General features: G+C 45.0%; 1 protein-coding gene and 1 pseudogene across 4 annotated transcripts in view; one reads left to right on the top strand and one right to left on the bottom strand.

Annotated features, from left to right (window-relative positions):
• LOC126204414 (glucose-6-phosphate exchanger SLC37A2) overlaps nucleotides 1-18,594 on the top strand; it is a 376,862-nt gene that overhangs the window by 149,621 nt on the left and 208,647 nt on the right. Inside the window, exon 1 of one of the 4 annotated variants that reach the window (XM_049938797.1) lies at nucleotides 10,503-10,562. The exons of 2 other annotated variants lie outside the window; for them this stretch is intronic. The gene's annotated coding sequence lies outside the window, so the exon portion shown is untranslated. Of the gene's footprint in view, nucleotides 1-10,502; nucleotides 10,563-18,594 lie in introns of those variants that run through there. One more of the 4 variants, XM_049938799.1, reaches the window with a different exon arrangement.
• LOC126204626 (5S ribosomal RNA) lies at nucleotides 14,630-14,747 on the bottom strand (annotated as a pseudogene).

The raw sequence follows: 18,594 nt of genomic DNA, 5'->3' as shown, positions 1-18,594 counted from the left end.
AGTAATGAGTCGCCATCTTTCTCGTAAGCGTCCAAAAATGTTAACGCTGCAGCCATTCGCTGATTTTTGTGAATCTCTGTCAAGATTTTTGGTATCCATCTTGCACAAAACTTGTGGTAACCAAGCTTTTCGGTAATGATTCCGTGCAACAAACTTCGTGAAATTTGTGGAAAACTCATAGAGTGTTCCGTTATTGTTAAATTGCGGTTTTCACGGACCGCGGCATCGACTTTTTCGACAAGTTCGCCAGTCACTATGCTGGGTCTTCCACTTCGCTCTTCGTCGTGAACGTTATTTCGGTCATCGGGCATGGATGTTTGTGATGTCCTTAGGTTAGTTAGGTTTAACTAGTTCTAAGTTCTAGGGGACTAATGACCTCAGCAGTTGAGTCCCATAGTGCTCAGAGCCATTTGAACCATTTTTTTGTTATTTCGGTCATTTTTAAATTTTATGACCAATTGACGCACTCCACCTTCAGTGATTATGTTGTCCCCATACACTTCACAAAGCTGCCGATAGATTTCTATCGGTGTACAGATTTTTGCAGTCAGAAACCTTATTACAGCATGCACTTCGAGGCATTTTCAATTAACGCTAACATTTCAAACTGTCACAGTAACTCAACGGAGTACAGCACGAACCTCTCACTAGCACGGCAGGATGCCGACTGAGCGGCGGAATGCCATGACACCAAGATGGCCGCGCCAGCCCCGCCCCTAACTGGCACAAACGAAAATGTAATGTACTTCGTGGATAGCCCTCGTAGTTTGGCTTCCCCTTCGTCGCTCGAGCAAACAGTAGGGTCTGCACAGATTTTTTATATTTTTATTTTCCCTTAATCGAATGTTATGTTGTTCACAAACTGAAATATCTACTAAACTTTTCACGCTAATTAAGGCTGTAGAAACATGGTTCAAATGGCTCTGAGCACTATGGGACTCAACTTCTGAGGTCATTAGTCGCCTAGAACTTAGAACTAGTTAAACCTAACTAACCTAAGGACATCACACACATCCATGCCCGAGGCAGGATTCGAACCTGCGACCGTAGCGGTCTTGCGGTTTCAGACTGCAGCGCCTATAACCGCACGGCCACTTCGGCCAGCTGTAGAAACATGGTCTGTTACGAATGTACTGCTGACCAATAAGCGATTCTGGTACCTGGAGTCAGAGGTTTTAATTAATCGGGCCTTTTTGTGTTCTTGTGGTGATATTTACGTCGAAACGTTCATCCTTTTACACACAGTTTTTTATAAGTGAAACATCAATTTTCATAGATTTAGCTTTTAAAATGTTTAATATATAATGATGTGTTTTCAAAACACTGAATAACGTATTTTCTTATTTTTAACCGAGAAATCAAATACCAAAATTCGTAGACGTAATTTAAAAATGGTTTAGTAGTACTTCAGTAAAGACTTATTTTCAAAAAGAAACTTTCACCCACTATTTTAGACCCTTAGTTGTTGAATTTCAGAACCGGCTCAAAAACTTATTTTTTTACTTCGGAACGAGAAACCAATTTTCGTAGTTCTTCAAAATTGCCTTAATAGTGACATTTTCAGAAAACCTTTCATCCTCTTCTTCACTCAGTTAGGGGTGAAATTTCGAACAATCCCTTACTAAACGATGGCTACAGTACAAGATAACAACTCTCGAAATTTCAAGTCAGTGTATCAGTCAGGCCCTATTTCGTCCCCTTAGGGATTTCCAACACCAAAGAAAGCAGGTGTTAACAGATGTGAAAATTACCGAACTATCAGTTTAATAAGTCACAGCTGCACAATACTAACACGAATTATTTACAGACGAATGGAAAAACTGGTAGAAGCCAAACCTGTAGGAAGTTCAGTATGGATTCCGGAGAAATGTAGGAACACGTGAGGCAATACTAACCCTACGACTTATCATAGAAGATAGATTAAGGAAAGACAAACCTACGTTTCTGGCTTTTATAGACTTAGAGAAAACTTTTGACAATGTTGACTGGAATACTCTCTTTCAAATTCTAAAGGTGGCAGGGGTAAAATACGGGAAGCGAAAGGCTATTTACAATTTGTACAGAAACAAGATGGCAGTTATAAGAGTCGAGGGACATGAAAGGGAAGCAGTGGTTGGGAAAGGAGTGAGACAGGGTTGTAACCTATCGCCGATTTTATTCAATTTGTATATTGAGCAAGCAGTAAAGGAAACAAAAGAAAAGTTCGGAGTAGTTATTAAAATCCATGGAGAAGAAATAAAAACTTTGAGGTTCGCCGATGACATTGTAATTCTGTCAGAGACAGCAAAGGACTTGGAAAAGCAGTTGAACGGAATGGACAGTGTCTTGAAAGGAGGATATAAGATGAACATCAACAAAAGCAAAACGAGGATAATGGAATGTAGTCGAATTAAATCGGGTGATGCTGAGGGAATTAGATTAGGAAATGAGACACTTAAAGTAGTAAAGGAGTTTTGCTATTTGGGCAGCAAAATAATTGGTGATGGTCGAAGTAGAGAGGATATAAAATGTAGACTGGCAATGGCAAGGAAAGCGTTTCTGAAGAAGAGAAATTTGTTAAAATCGAGTATAGATTTAAGTGTCAGGAAGTCGTTTCTGAAAGTATTTGTATGGAAGTGAAACGTGGACGATAAATAGTGTGGACAAGAAGAGAATAGAAGCTTTCGAAATGTGGTGCTACAGAAGAATGCTGAAGGTTAGATGGGTAGATCACATAACTTATGAGGAGGTACTGAACAGAATTGGGGAGAAGAGAAATTTGTGGCACAACTTGACTAGAAGGAGGGATCGGTTGGTAGGACATGTTCTGAGGCAACAAGAGATCGCCAATTAAGTACTGGAGTGCAGAGTGGATGGTAAAAATCGTAGAGGGAGACCAAGAGATGAATACACCAAGCCGATTCAGAAGGATGTAGGTTGCAGTAGGTACTGGGAGATGAAGAAGCTTGCACAGGATAGAGTAACATGAAGAGCTGCATCAAACTAGTCTCTGGACTAAAGACCACAACAACAGGGATTTAATTTCCAAAAGCACTGGAAGGCTTAGTTTTTTATTTCCAACCGAGAAGGCAAATTCAAATTTTCTTACATTTACGTGTGAAAATTCTTTCATAATGAAAAATCGCTATATCGCCCCCTTAGCGACTGAATTTCCAAGAAAGACGAAACACGTATTTTCTTCTATTTCTGGCCGGAAAGTCAAACATCTGTTTTCGTAAATGTAGCTTTAAAAATGCTTTAGTAATGTTAAATAACAATTTATTTAAAAAAAAAGCTTTCACCCACTATTTAATCCTCATTGGAGTTAAATTTCCAAACTGCTGGAACTCGTATTTCTTTATTTCTTACCGAGAAACCAAATTTTAATTTCAAAATAGCCGCAATAGCGACATATTTTCAAAAAACCTTTCATCCCCTACTTCGCCCCCTTAGGGGTGTAATTTCGAACAATCCCTTACTAAACGATGAATGCCATATAACATTAACTCCTTCTCGAAATTTCAAGTTTCTATCCTTAGCGGTTTGGGCTGGGCGATGAAGAGTCTGTCAGTTGGTTCAAATGGCTCTGAGCTCTATGGGACTTAACATCTGAGGTCATCAGTCCCCTAGAACTTAGAACTACCTAAACCTAACTAACTTAAGGACATCACACACATCCGTGCCCGAGGCGGGATTCGAACCTGCAACCGTAGCAGTCGCGTGGTTCCGGACTGAAGTGCCTAGAACCGCTCGGCCACCGCGGGCGGCCCGATCAGTCAGACAGGACATGTCCTTTTATTTTTTTTTTTTTGTGTCCATCCTTCTGATTGATGGTCCGCCGGACTTCGGTCCTTCACTTTCGCAATAAAATGTAAAATGAAACACCTGAAGCCGTCGTTTTGATGATATTTTGTTATATTGTACCAGTTTCGGTGGCTGAATTCACCATCTTCAGGCCTTAACTGGTTGTTAGAGGGTGAACTCCAGTCCAATACACGCTCCCGTCAGTGACCTGGCTTCCGTAGTATATTGTAACAACGACGTTTTCTCTCCAACCATCAACCACCAACTATTGTGACTTAATAGAAGTTGGCCAGTGATGGGATCATGTATAGGACTGGAATTCACCCTCTCAGTTTCAGTTAGGGCCTAAAGATTGTATATCGAGTCACTGAAACTGGTTGCAGTATAGTAAAATAACATCAAAACGTCCGCTTCACGTGTTTCATTTTATATTTTATTACGAAAGTGAAGAACCGAAGTCCGGCGGGCCATCAGTCAGAAGGATGCGCATACAAAAAAATAATATATTTCATTGTATTACATTTCCTTTTATGTAAATAGAGGTGATCAAAGTCATGGGATACCTCCTAACATCGCGTCAGACATCCTTTTGCCCGACGTAGTGCAAACCACTGCAGAAATATTGAGTCATGCTACCTCTGTAGCCGTCCATAGCTACGAAAATGTTGCCTGTGGATTTTGTGCACGAACTGACCTCTCGACTGCGCCCCCAATATGTCCGATGTGATTCATGTCGGGCGATCTGGGTGGCCAAATCATTCACTCGATTTGTCCACAATGTTCTTCAAACCAATCGCCAAGAGTCGTGGTCCGGTGACATGGCGCATCGCCATCCAAAAAATTCCATCGTTGTTTCGGTACAAGAAGTTCATAAATGGCTGCAAATGGCCTCCAAGTAGCCGAAAAGAACCATTTCCAGTCAATTATCGGTGAAATTGGACCAGAGAACCCAGCTGATTCCATGTAAACACATCCGATACTACTATGGAGCTACCACCAGCTTGCACGGTGCCTTGGGTCCATAGCTTCGTGAGGTCTGCGCCACTCTCGAAGCCCGCCATCAGCTCTTACCAACTGAAATCGGCACTCATCTGCCCACGCCAAGGTTTCTCAGTCGTCCGGGGTCCACCCGTATGCGGTCACAAGCCCAGGAGAGGCGCTGCAAGTGATGTCGTGCTGCCGGCCGGAGTGGCCGTGCGGTTCTAGGCGCTACAGTCTGGAACCGCGTGACCGCTACGGCCGCGGGTTCGAATCCTGCCTCGGGCATGGATGTGTGTGATGTCCTTAGGTTAGTTAGGTTTAAGTAGTTCTAAGTTCTAGGGTAGCCATGTATGGAAGTGAAACATGGACGATAAATAGTTTGGACAAGAAGAGAATAGAAGCTTTCGAAATGTGGTGCTACAGAAGAATGCTGAAGATTAGATGGGTAGATCATATAACTAATGAGGAGGTATTGAATAGGATTGGGGAGAAGCTAAGTTTGTAGCACAACTTGACTAGAAGAAGGGATCGGTTGGTAGGACATGTTCTGAGGCATCAAGGGATCACCAATTTAGTACTGGAGGGCAGCGTGGAGGGTAAAAATCGTAGAGGGAGACCAAGAGATGAATACACTAAGCAGATTCAGAAGGATGTAGGTTGCAGTAGGTACTGGGAGATGAAGAAGCTTGCACAGGATAGAGTAGCATGGAGAGCTGCATCAAACCAGTCTCAGGACTGAAGACCACAACAACAACAACAAGTTCTAGGGGACTCATGACTTCAGAAGTTAAGTCCCATAGTGCTCAGAGCCATTTTTTTAATTTTTTATGTCGTGCTGTTAGCAAAGACAGTCGCATCGGTCGTCTGCTGCCGTAACCTATTAACCCCAAATTTCGCCGCACTGTCCTAACGGATACGTTCGTCGTACATACCGTATTGATTTCTGCGGTTATTTCAAGCAGTGTTGCTTGTCTGTTAGCACCGACTATCTACGCAATCGCCGCTGTTCTCAGTCGATAAGCGAAAGCCATCAGCCACTGCGCTGTCCGTGGTGAGACGTAATGCCTGAAATTTGGTATTCCGGGCACCGTCTCGACGCTTTGGATCTCGGAATATTTAATTCCCTAACGATTTACGAGATGGAATGTCCCTTGCATCTAGCCTTAATTACCATTCCGTATTCAAAATATGTGAATTCCTTTCTTGCAGCCTTAATCACGTCGGAAACCTTTTCCACATGAATCATCTGAGTACAAATGAGAGCTCCGCCAATCCACTGCCCTTTTATACATGGTGTACGCGGTACTGCAGCCGTCTGTATAAGTGCATACCGCTGTCCCACGATTTCGTCGTCTGACAAGGAGACGGCACGACCGTGGGGTCGGGGATTTGTCGGAAATTTTGTGTGGTGAAAGAGGACCCCTAACACCTCACGTGGTTAAAATATTAGGACGCACTACCCGGAAAATCCCGTGAAAAATCGATCCAAAGTTTCTTAGGTGCGTTATGAGTATAAAATGTTAGCCCATTGCCGAGACGCCGTCTGGCCTAGATGGTTACAGCCGGCACGGTAGCTCAGCGTGTTCGGTCAGAGGGTTAGCTGCCAGCTGCCCACTGTAATAAAAAAAAATAAATAAATAAATGGTTACGGCTCGGATTCTTACGCCAAAGGTCTCGGGTTCGATTCCTCCTCTGGCACTTTTTTTTCCTTCTGTTTCATTTTCTTTTGTAATTCCACCAATTTTTCAGAAAGTTTCCCGAACCTACATTATCTTTAACAAATTAGTTACATTATTGAATAAAAATTATTTTCTTTTTGTCCAACACAATTCATGGCGGTGGGTTTTCCATTTTTCATTGTAAAGTATATTAGGAGAAACATTGGGTTTTTAATCAGAATAACAAAGTCGACTGGGAAACATTCAATTTTTACACATATAATAATTATAAACAAGAACCGCAGTGGTAATTATCGTAAAAAGAAAGCAAAGCAATAATTTTTGCGACATCTTGTGCAACATATAAAAGCGGATTTTTTACAGTCTCGGGACATTTGCAATAAACGTGTATAAAAACATGCCCCATTAACATTTACGAAAATGTTTTGGGTTTCAGATAATTTTGAGGCAAACCAGGCATACTGAATCATGTCTCGTAATATTGGTTAACCATAGAATGAATTTTTATACAATCTTCCAGGGAATTAATTTCACGACTCTCCTGTAACAATGCGCTGCAATTTTGCAAGCGCTTTATGAAATTTTTAACTTGCCTGTAAAACTAAACATCACAAGCTCCACCAAAGAAGTGCATTTTGGAGGTATGACTTTTACAGACCAAGTTGGCATATTTTCGTCATGTTGAGAAATTGCATAATATCCCTCCGGATTCGTTTGACCTCCCCAAGAGTTAATGGTTCAAATGGCTCTGAGCACTATGGGACTTAACATCTATGGTCATCAGTCCCCTAGAACTTAGAACTACTTAAACCTAACTAACCTAAGGACAGCACACAACACCCAGCCATCACGAGGCAGAGAAAATCCCTGACCCCGCCGGGAATCGAACCCGGGAACCCGGGCGTGGGAAGCGAGATCGCTACCGCACGACCACGAGATGCGGGCCCCAAGAGTTAATGAGAAGTAAATATTTATTCTCCCCAGTGTATTATTATGAAGTTCTCCGGCCAATAACATAGCAAAGCGAGAGATTTCTTCCGAAGATGTTGATGCAATTCAATTACACTCCTGGAAATGGAAAAAAGAACACATTGACACCGGTGTGTCAGACCCACCATACTTGCTCCGGACACTGCGAGAGGGCTGTACAAGCAATGATCACACGTACGGCACAGCGGACACACCAGGAACCGCGGTGTTGGCCGTCGAATGGCGCTAGCTGCGCAGCGTTTGTGCACCGCCGCCGTCAGTGTCAGCCAGTTTGCCGTGGCATACGGAGCTCCATCGCAGTCTTTAACACTGGTAGCATGCCGCGACAGCGTGGACGTGAACCGTATGTGCAGTTGACGGACTTTGAGCGAGGGCGTATAGTGGGCATGCGGGAGGCCGGGTGGACGTACCGCCGAATTGCTCAACACGTGGGGCGTGAGGTCTCCACAGTACATCGATGTTGTCGCCAGTGGTCGGCGGAAGCTGCACGTGCCCGTCGACGTGGGACCGGACCGCAGCGACGCACGGATGCACGCCAAGACCGTAGGATCCTACGCAGTGCCGTAGGGGACCGCACCGCCACTTCCCAGCAAATTAGGGACACTGTTGCTCCTGGGGTATCGGCGAGGACCATTCGCAACCGTCTCCATGAAGCTGGGCTACGGTCCCGCACACCGTTAGGCCGTCTTCCGCTCACGCCCCAACATCGTGCAGCCCGCCTCCAGTGGTGTCGCGACAGGCGTGAATGGAGGGACGAATGGAGACGTGTCGTCTTCAGCGATGAGAGTCGCTTCTGCCTTGGTGCCAATGATGGTCGTATGCGTGTTTGGCGCCGTGCAGGTGAGCGCCACAATCAGGACTGCATACGACCGAGGCACACAGGGCCAACACCCGGCATCATGGTGTGGGGAGCGGTCTCCTACACTGGCCGTACACCACTGGTGATCGTCGAGGGGACACTGAATAGTGCACGGTACATCCAAACCGTCATCGAACCCATCGTTCTACCATTCCTAGACCGGCAAGGGAACTTGCTGTTCCAACAGGACAATGCACGTCCGCATGTATCCCGTGCCACCCAACGTGCTCTAGAAGGTGTAAGTCAACTACCCTGGCCAGCAAGATCTCCGGATCTGTCCCCCATTGAGCATGTTTGGGACTGGATGAAGCGTCGTCTCACGCGGTCTGCACGTCCAGCACGAACGCTGGTCCAACTGAGGCGCCAGGTGGAAATGGCATGGCAAGCCGTTCCACAGGACTACATCCAGCATCTCTACGATCGTCTCCATGGGAGAATAGCAGCCTGCATTGCTGCGAAAGGTGGATATACACTGTACTAGTGCCGACATTGTGCATGCTCTGTTGCCTGTGTCTATGTGCCTGTGGTTCTGTCAGTGTGATCATGTGATGTATCTGACCCCAGGAATGTGTCAATAAAGTTTCCCCTTCCTGGGACAATGAATTCACGGTGTTCTTATTTCAATTTCCAGGAGTGTATTTTCCGTCAACAGCTTTTCATAAAACACCACTGCGTCCTTCAATCGTAATTTTAATAGATCACTATGAATGGATTCCTCAGGAATTTCTTCTCCTATCCAGATGAGCCAGCAACTTCTTCAGTCGACATGTTTAACCTCGGATCGGAATAACACGTTGAAATTTGAAACAGTCACGTCTGTTCACGACGAAATCGAAAACAAACTGCCGTTTACTTCTCACGGATCGCGCACAGTCGTATGCGCAGATGACCGTTATAATCGCAAGGGGACTCTTAAAAAGTCCCTTTAAACCTTGGAACCCCATAAATCGAAATAGAACAACGAGCACTAATATTTTTCAGTAAATGAAAAACTTTACGTCCTTGAGCTAAAGTAATGTTTTAAAAATAATGTAGGTTTGAGAAACTTTTTGAATAATTGGTGGAATAACAAAAGAAAATGAAACAGAAAAAAAAGTGCCAGAAAAGGAATCGAACCCGAGACCTCTGGCGTAAGTGTGCGAGCCCTAACCATCTACGCCACACACAACGCACCTAAGAAACTTTGGATCGATTTTTCTCGGGATTTTCCGAGTAGTGCGTCCTAATACGAGGGCTGTCCAGAAACTAAGTTCCGATTGATCGCGAGACGGAAGCTGCAGTGAAAATCAGATATGTTTTACTTGTAACACTTAGCTACACCTTCCAGCTACTTCTCTACGTAGTCGCCGTTCTGACTTCTTAGCGTTGTACCAACTTCCCAATACCCTCGTCATAGAAGGCAGCCGCCAGTGCTTTCCGCCGATTCTCTACGCTAGCGTACAGCTCGCTGTCTGTGCCAAAATGTTGTCTTCATAGCCAGTGGTTCATGTGAGCAGAGATGAAACTCAGAGAGAGGCATTACGTGCTGTATTGTGGGTAATCAAAAATTGGCAATTGAAAACGATGTAGGAGCACCTTCATTGCCCCTGCAGAATGCGGCTATGAATTGTCTCGAAGAAGAAACCGCACGACAGTTATGTCATGTTGGCTACATAGCTTCAGGCGAAATTTCTCACCAGGCCCTCGTACTCGGCGGGAGACACTATTGTTCTATGAATCTTTATGTGCTCCCCGTGAGATCAGAAATGAGAAGAGCGCCGTGATGCTATCTAGGGTCATACTAGAGACACTGCCCAACACACCTGCGCAAAGCTTTATCGGATTTTCATAGTCGTTTCCATTTCGCGACCGATCGGAACTTACTTTCTGGACACCCCTCGTATTTTAACCACGTGAGGTGTTAGGGGTCCTCTTTCACCACACAAAATTTCGGACAAATCGCCGACACCACGGTCGTGTCGTCTCCTTGTGAGTGTATGTGCACATTAAGCGAAACACCTGTGAAGTGTTCTCTTTCCTGGCCCGGTGGTCTAATATGTGTACGATCAAAGGTGGTCTACCGGAGAGCGTAGAGGGTTGCAACTCGGTCAGGGGCTTGGCTCCCCGCGTGGCGTGGGGTCAGCGGCGGCGGCCGAGCTGTGTCGCGGCCACACAATGAACCGTTATCTGCCGGCTGCTGATAAGGAGCGGTACTGCAGTGCAGCGGCCAGCGGACAGCCAGTCAGTTGTCGGGCAGACCGCGCTCCGAGAAGACGCAGCTCCTACCACGGGTGAGTGTGCGCTGGCACGGCGAGTCCACGTGGTCTACCAGGGGGGTGCAGCATTGCCGGTTCTGCACAGAGTGGGTTTCGCTGCCGGATTTTATCTACCATACTCGACAGTCTTTCCGTGTAACCACTATGCAGCACTTCAGGGCTCTGCCGAGGGGGTGGCGAGATAGGGTACCGGCGAGGGTGGGAAGGCGTTCGTTTCAGTTCCGCACTGTCGCCTGATAAACAAAGTAAGAGCCTACGGAATATCAGACCAGCTGTGTGGCTGGATTGAAGAGTTTTTACCAAACAGAACACAGCACGTTGTTCTCAATGGAGAGACGTCTGCAGACGTTAAAGTAACCTCTGGCGTGCCGCAGGGAAGTGTTATCGTACCACTGCTTTTCACAATATATATAAATGACCTAGTAGATAGTGTCGGAAGTTCCATGCGGCTTTTCGCGGATGATGCTGTAGTATACAGAGAAGTTGCAGCATTAGAAAATTGCAGCGAAATGCAGGAAGATCTGCAGCGGATAGGCACTTTGTGCAGGGAGTGGCAACTGACCCTTAACATAGACAAATGTAATGTATTGCGAATACATAGAAAGAAGGATCCTTTATTGTATGATTATATGATAGCGGAACAAACACTGGTAGCAGTTACTTCGCCGGCCGCGGTGGTCTCGCGGTTCTAGGCGCGCAGTCCGGAACCGTGCGACTGCTACGGTCGCAGGTTCGAATCCTGCCTCGGGCATGGATGTGTGTGATGTCCTTAGGTTAGTTAGTTTTAAGTAGTTCTAAGTTCTAGGGGACTGATAACCACAGCAGTTGAGTCCCATAGTGCTCAGAGCCAAGCAGTTACTTCTGTAAAATATCTGGGAGTATGCGTGCGGAACGATTTGAAGTGGAATGATCATATAAAATTAATTGTTGGTAAGGCGAGTACCAGGTTGAGATTCATTGGGAGAGTCCTTAGAAAATGTAGTCCATCAACAAAGGAGGTGGCTTACAAAACACTCGTTCGACCTATACTTGAGTATTGCTCATCAGTGTGGGATCCGTACCAGATCGGGTTGACGGAGGAGATAGAGGGGATCCAAAGAAGAGCGGCGCGTTTCGTCACAGGGTTATTTGGTAAGCGTCATAGCGTTACGGAGATGTTTAGCAAACTCAAGTGCCAGACTCTGCAAGAGAGGCGCTCTGTATCGCGGTGTAGCTTGCTGTCCAGGTTTCGAGAGGGTGCGTTTCTGGATGAGGTATCGAATATATTGCTTCCCCCTACTTATACCTCCCGAGGAGATCACGAATGTAAAATTAGAGAGATTCGAGCGCGCACGGAGGCTTTCCGGCAGTCGTTCTTCCCGCGAACCATACGCGACTGGATCAGAAAAAGGAGGTAATGACAGTGGCACGTAAAGTGCCCTCCGCCACACACCGTTGGGTGGCTTGCAGAGTATAAATGTAGATGTAGATGTAGAAGGGGTGGAGGGGATGGGGGGGGGGGGCGGGACCGACCGGAAAAGAAAACAAAAACAAGGACAGATTAAGACTAAGCGGGATAGGTACGGTAACTTCCCATGGTTCAACTTCCGCACTTTAGTGTGTGTGTGTGTGTGTGTGTGTGTGTGTGTGTGCGTGCGTGCGTGTGTGTGTGTGTGTGTGTGTGTGTGTGTGTGTGGGTGTGGAAAACATGTAGATCGGGGGTTTGTTTTAACTTGAGACAGCTAAATTTGTCGAAATAACGCGTTCTACAAAAAAAAAATGTTCTAGGTGAAAAGTTAATATTACTAAAGAGTACATCAGTCAATGCTACAGCTCACCATATCCTAACTACTGTTCCTTCGTAGGCGGGGTCAAATTCGTATTTTCAAATGGGAACCTCGCCCCCATTTTTACTGCAATCCGAATTCCACACCGAAAAATACTGTACCTACGGCTTACTCAGACCATTGTTTTCCATATGCAGCAGATGGCGCTGTAATCGACAAATAGCAAGCGTGCCTGTTTTTGCAATTAAGGCCCGACACATTTGATTCTACATTTCATTTTACGATGTAAATATAGACCTCCTTTTCTAACTGTTGATATTTATGTTCAAATGCTACTTGAGTGTTGCAAATGTACAAATTGTACGGCTATACATTGACATTTCTGCCAAATAACTTATTTGCATGGTAACGTAGCTTTCTGCTCCCTAAGGAGTTGATTGTGGTGAGTCCCCAGTCCATCTATAGTTCTTCTTAGTGTTCACTGATTGTCTTTACTCGTGAATCACCACTACTTTCGCTGCGTGTATCACCTTCTTTTGCGGTGTATCCTACCTTCACACAAACGGAACTACAACTGAACAGAACTGTAAACAACGGTACTCTACACTGTGGAGCCGTCTACTGTCCCCACGTGGCGTCTTTAGCAGAGCTGCTTGGACCGGTAAAGTTAGTTTATATAAAACCGAGCCGTACCAGCATGTAACCACTATGTATGTATACGTACGACAATTATCTGTACAGTACTGTGTCATTATTAATAGTTATTTGAGCATGCTGTTCTGTATTACAACCAATAACCCACACTGACAACTCCTAGCTTGCTCCTTTGCAATAGGCAGTATTGTGTTTCCAAACTTATGGAGGGTAGTGCACATCAGATTCGTTGTACATAAGAAGATCCCTTTCTGTAGGCCAAATCCCATTCCTTACCATGGATCTTATTTCTGCCCCAGATTTGTCAGCTTCAATGACTACCTGCCCTGACTTCACTCTCATATTTGATAGTGACTAAATGTTTAATTTTAGACACTTTCCTCCGACTGAGCTACTTTTCAAGTATTTCCCTCAGGAAAAAGACCATAGTATTTCGGGGATAAGAAAGATATGGCATCCCACCTTACCTGTTTTGATACTTATTGTTCATTACTTACTGAAGTAAAGCCCGCAGATTGTGTTAAAAAGAGCTATTTTAGCTTCAGGTGAATCCAAAGAAACTTAATATGAACACCATGTAGATTAAACTCTTGGACCACAGTTATGTCTCAGGCTTCAGTTTTTTTTTATAAAATATCATATAACACAAATTCCTTAAAAGTTATGTGACAAAGCATTGCTAAATAACGAGAAGCAATAAAAAGTATGAACAAACAAAGTCTTGGGTGTAGTGTCAACATTTTTTACTACTTCCCAATAATTTTAACACTGCAACCAAGACTGTTTGTTTGTCCATATCACAAATACTGGTTGTTATACCAACCCCAGAATTAAATGGCTCAAATGGTTCAAATGGCTGTGAGCATTATGGGACTTAACAGCGGAGGTCATCTGTCCCCTAGAACTTAGAACTACGATTACTTAAACCTAACTAACCTAAGGACAACACACACATCCATGCCCGTGGCAGGATTCGAACCTGCGACCGTAGTAGTCGCGTGGTACCAGACTGTAGCGCCTAGAACCGCTCGGCCACTCCGGCCGGCGAATGAAATGGAAGCAGCTTTAGTACACAGTATTACTTAAATTCACAGACATTTGCACAGGTCTGCTCAACAGTATGATTCGAGACTGGCAGCTTGGACCATAGCTGTGGGTCTGGACCATAGTTATGGGAAATTACGGTAGTGAGTACTCCTATCACTCATGTTCGTATCTCGAGCCTACGAGAACAAGCCTTTCCCTCTAACCGCAACTGTAAATGCACGCTGTTGTCACCGTGTAGTATCTACAGTCTCATTTCGTCCAAGAAGCGTCATAAAGATACGACTACTACAAACAGACGTCTACCACTAGCATTGTTTTTGTACCAGCAGCGCGCCTGGTTCACAGAGCTGCCACGTACATAGTTCCCTCATGTTCAAGAATGGAGTTCTTTCTGGTACTTCGCTACAGTGTTGTACATTCCGTCTTCAGGCCACGAGTGGCCTACCGGGACCATCCGACCGCCGTGTCATCCTCAGTGGAGTATGCAGATAGGAGGGGCGTAGGGTCAGCACACCGCTCTCCCGGTCGTTAAGATGGTATTCTTGACCGAAGCCGCTACTATTCGGTCGAGTAGCTCCTCAATTGGCATCATGAGGCTGAGTGCACCCCGAAAAATGGCAACAGCGCATGGCGGCCTGGATGGTCACCCATCCAAGTGCCGACCACGCCCGACAGCGCTTAGCTTCAGTGATCTCACGGGAACCGGTGTATTCACTGCGGCAAGGCCGTTGCCCTCGTTACAGTGTTGTAGGATCTTAAATATCGATGAGCGGATGCTGAAACCAACTACAACTACAACCAGTCGCCATTTGTGATGGTTCAACTTTTATTAGACCGTGACCTGTGTTGAATCTCCCAGCGGCTACTCTTGATATGGTACACACTTTAATCAGTGTTTTTGTCACTGAGGGAGTTGTGTAGAGTTATTGGCATCCATGGGTTTAATCCTGGCGCACACTTTACTCTGGAAAACATAATTTATGCCTTCCATTTATGTCACAGCACTACACAAACTTTTCCAAAAGTAACTCCCATATGCTCTACAGGATGTAAAGCATATACAGCCCGTAAAATAAACGGGAGTTGTTCGTGTGGCAAAGTTCGTGTTTTATATTTGTGTTTTATGTTTGTGCACCAGAATCAAACCCATGGATGCCATCAACTCTACACAACCCTCACAATGATACAATGAGTAAAAGTGTGCACCTTCTGAAGATGAGTCGCTTGGCGATTCGAAGTCAGTCATGATGTAATAAAAACTTAATCATCCGGAAAGGTAGTTATTTCTCATCACAGTCGCAGTGTTCTACATCCTGTCCGCCCCGATAGCTGAGTGGTTAGTGTGACGGATTGCCATCCTATGGGCCCGGCTTCGATTCCCGGCTGGGTTGGGGATTTTTATCCGCTTGGACTGAGTGTTGTGTTGTCTTCATCATCATTTCATCCCCATCCGGCGCGCAGGTCGCCCAATGTGGCGTCGAATGTAGTAAGACCTGCACCAAGGCAGCCGGACCTGCTTCGCAAGGGGCCTCGGCCAATGACGCCAAACGCTCATTTCCATTTTTGTTCTACATCAATGAATAAAAGTTATAAACATACTAAGGCTTCCGGTTTTTTCCAGTTTCTGCCGACTGAAGACGGAAGCGAGGCATGAGAATGGAGGAAGTAGTCAAAAGTCAAAAGGGGGGGGGGAGTAAAATGCAATTTAATAGCCCCTCCTGCTACTAATTTTCCTGCTGCCAAGTTTCAGTTGGGACACTCTGCATTGGAAATGAGAAAGATATCTATACCATCCCTTCTGAGAGTGATTAATAATATTATAGGAGTTGTTACTCGTTGTACCTACAGACAGCTACACTCTGAATATTTACTTTGAATCCTTTTACAAACAAATGCATGTTCCGCCATTGGCCCTCAGCTGTGCTGCACAGGTATCTGGTGTCGCAACACCACTGGAAGAAGCCAACTTTGTATTAGATATTTTGTTGTTATTCTAGTGTGAGTGAAACGTTGGCTCACGCTAAAGCAGGGATGTACAAGATTTCGGCTCGTGGGCATGCTCGAATTTCGGCTTGTGGGCCATGCTCGAGCCTGAGTGCCAAAGCGCTCAGCCTCGCTTCACATTTCCCCCACCATCACGCCGCAGTGTCTGAGCGCGAGGAGGGGGGAGAAGGGAAAACAGCGAATGCGCCACATTGAAATGGCAGTATAGTCGTAAATGCTTTTATATTTCACGTTTCTCAACAACACAGATCACAAACAAGTTTTCAGCATCAATTAATTAGTTTTGGCGCACTGAAGACATACTACAACTTCTATCTCGTACAAACTGTCGGCATACGGACAGACGCAGAATTTCGCTCTCAAGTTGCATGTAATCGAGACGTATTTAGTTTCATAATCGTGAAAAGATCTTTCACACAAATATGTCGACCAAAATATTGTAGCACTTTTGCAACCTCTTTATGGAGACTTGGAAAATCATCTGAGAAAACCAATGTATAAATACTGGACCGATTTAATGTCAAAAGATTTGTAATTAAAACTGGAATTACCTTGCAGGTCAATCAGTTACGTCGCACATGCATAGGGGCGCTTTCAACTGAAACGGCAAACATTCTTGGAAACAGGTGTATGATTGGCAGTGTCCTCAAGAACTTTATAAACTATCGTTGTAATTCTAGCAAGGCCACAATCAATTTGTCAGACCTCGCGCTTTCTTAAATGCCGGTGAGATTAGCGAATTGGTTTGCCTTTGTCAGAACGCGTCCCTTCCACAACGTGATTTTCTCTTTAAATGCATCCCCATCACATCAGAAACAAGTTACCATGCACTGTCTTATTGTGGGCAATGTGCAGTGATGCGGCGCAATGGTTAGCACACTGGATCTGAATTTGGGAGTGCGACAGTTCCAACCTGTGTCCGGCCATATTGATTTAGATTTTTTGTGCTTTCCTTAAATCGCTGCTGGGATGGTCCCTTTGAAACGGCATAGCCAATTTCCCTCTCCTCCATGACAAATACGAGCTTGTGCTCAGTCACTGTAGACCTCGATGTCGATGTCTTCCTTCCTTCCTTCCTTCCTTCCTTCCTTTCCTTTGCCGTGTGCAGTCAAGTGCAAAGTGTGCAATCCATTCAGGATGTTCTAATTTTCGTTCCTACACTCCTTTTGCCTTCATAAATTCAACAACAGCGATATTTAAATCGAAAAGTCGTTCCAGGCATGCCCCTTGGCTTTACCAGCGCAATTTGCAGTAATAAATGAAGTCTTCAAACTCTTCGTTCATTTCCACTGAAAATTGTTGCAACTGAAATTGGAAATGTGGGTGCGACTTCAGAAATTTTACTATTCGTACCACCAATTTCGTTGAGTGCTACATGCCTGCAAATTTAGCACAAAGTGTTTCTTGATGTACACAAGAATGAATTCCCTCTGTCAATCGTTCTAATTCTTTGCTCTTTCATTGTCATCTAGAAGTGTGAGTTCTTGCTGCTTGGTAGTACCGGGTGATCAAAAAGTCAGTATAAATTTGAAAACTGAATAAATCACGGAGTAATGTAGATAGAGAGGTACAAATTGACACTCATGCTTGGAAACATGGGGTTTTATTAGAACCAAAAAAATACAAAAGTTCAAAAAATGTCCGACAGATGGCGCTTCATCTGATCAGAATAGCAATAAATAGCATAACAAAGTAAGACAAAGCAAAGATGATGTTCTTTACAGGAAATGCTCAGAATGTCCACCATCATTCCTCAACAATAACTGTAGTCGAGGAATAATGTTGTGAACAGCACTGTAAAGCGTGTCCAGAGCAGGCATTGGCGTCTGATGTTGTCTTTCAGCGTCCCTAGAGATGTCGGTCAATCACGATACACTTGCGACTTCAGGTAACCCCAAAGCCAATAATCGCACGGACTGAGGTCTGGGGACCTGGGAGGCCAAATATGACGAAAGTGGCGGCTGAGCACACGATCATCACCAAACGACGCGCGCAAGAGATCTTTCACGCGTCTAGCAATATGGGATGGAGCGCCATCCTGCATAAACATCGTACGTTCCAGCAGGTGTTTATCAACCAGGCTGGGGATGATGCGATTCTGTAACATATCGGCGTACCTCTCACCCGTCACGGTAGCAGTTACAAAACCGGAATCACGCATTTCCTCGAAGAAAAAACGTCGGATAACGGTATATGTGGAAAATCCAACCCATACCGTGACTTCCTCGTCGTGCAATGGAGTTTACACGACAGTTCTAAGATTTTCGGTAGCCCAAATTCTGCAGCTGTGGGCGTTGACAGACCCTCGGAGCGTAAAATGAGCTTCGTCGGTCCACAACACGTCATCTCAACCAGTCGTCATCTTCTGCCATCTTTTTAAACGCTCACACCGCAAATGCCCTCCACTTCACTAAATCGCCAGGTAACAGTTCATGGTGGTGATGGATTTTGTATGGCTAGCATCGGATTGTACGCCTAAGTGCCAACCAAACAGTAGTGTATGGAATGCCAGTGCGACGTGGAACTGCACGAGCGCTGACTTCCCCGTGCATAGATAAACCCGCTACAGTCTCCAT

Source organism: Schistocerca nitens, chromosome 9 (assembly GCF_023898315.1).
Source record: "Schistocerca nitens isolate TAMUIC-IGC-003100 chromosome 9, iqSchNite1.1, whole genome shotgun sequence".
Taxonomy (NCBI): domain Eukaryota; kingdom Metazoa; phylum Arthropoda; class Insecta; order Orthoptera; family Acrididae; genus Schistocerca; species Schistocerca nitens.
Note: the sequence above shows the minus strand (reverse complement) of the source record. Positions and strands in the feature narration are given on the sequence as shown.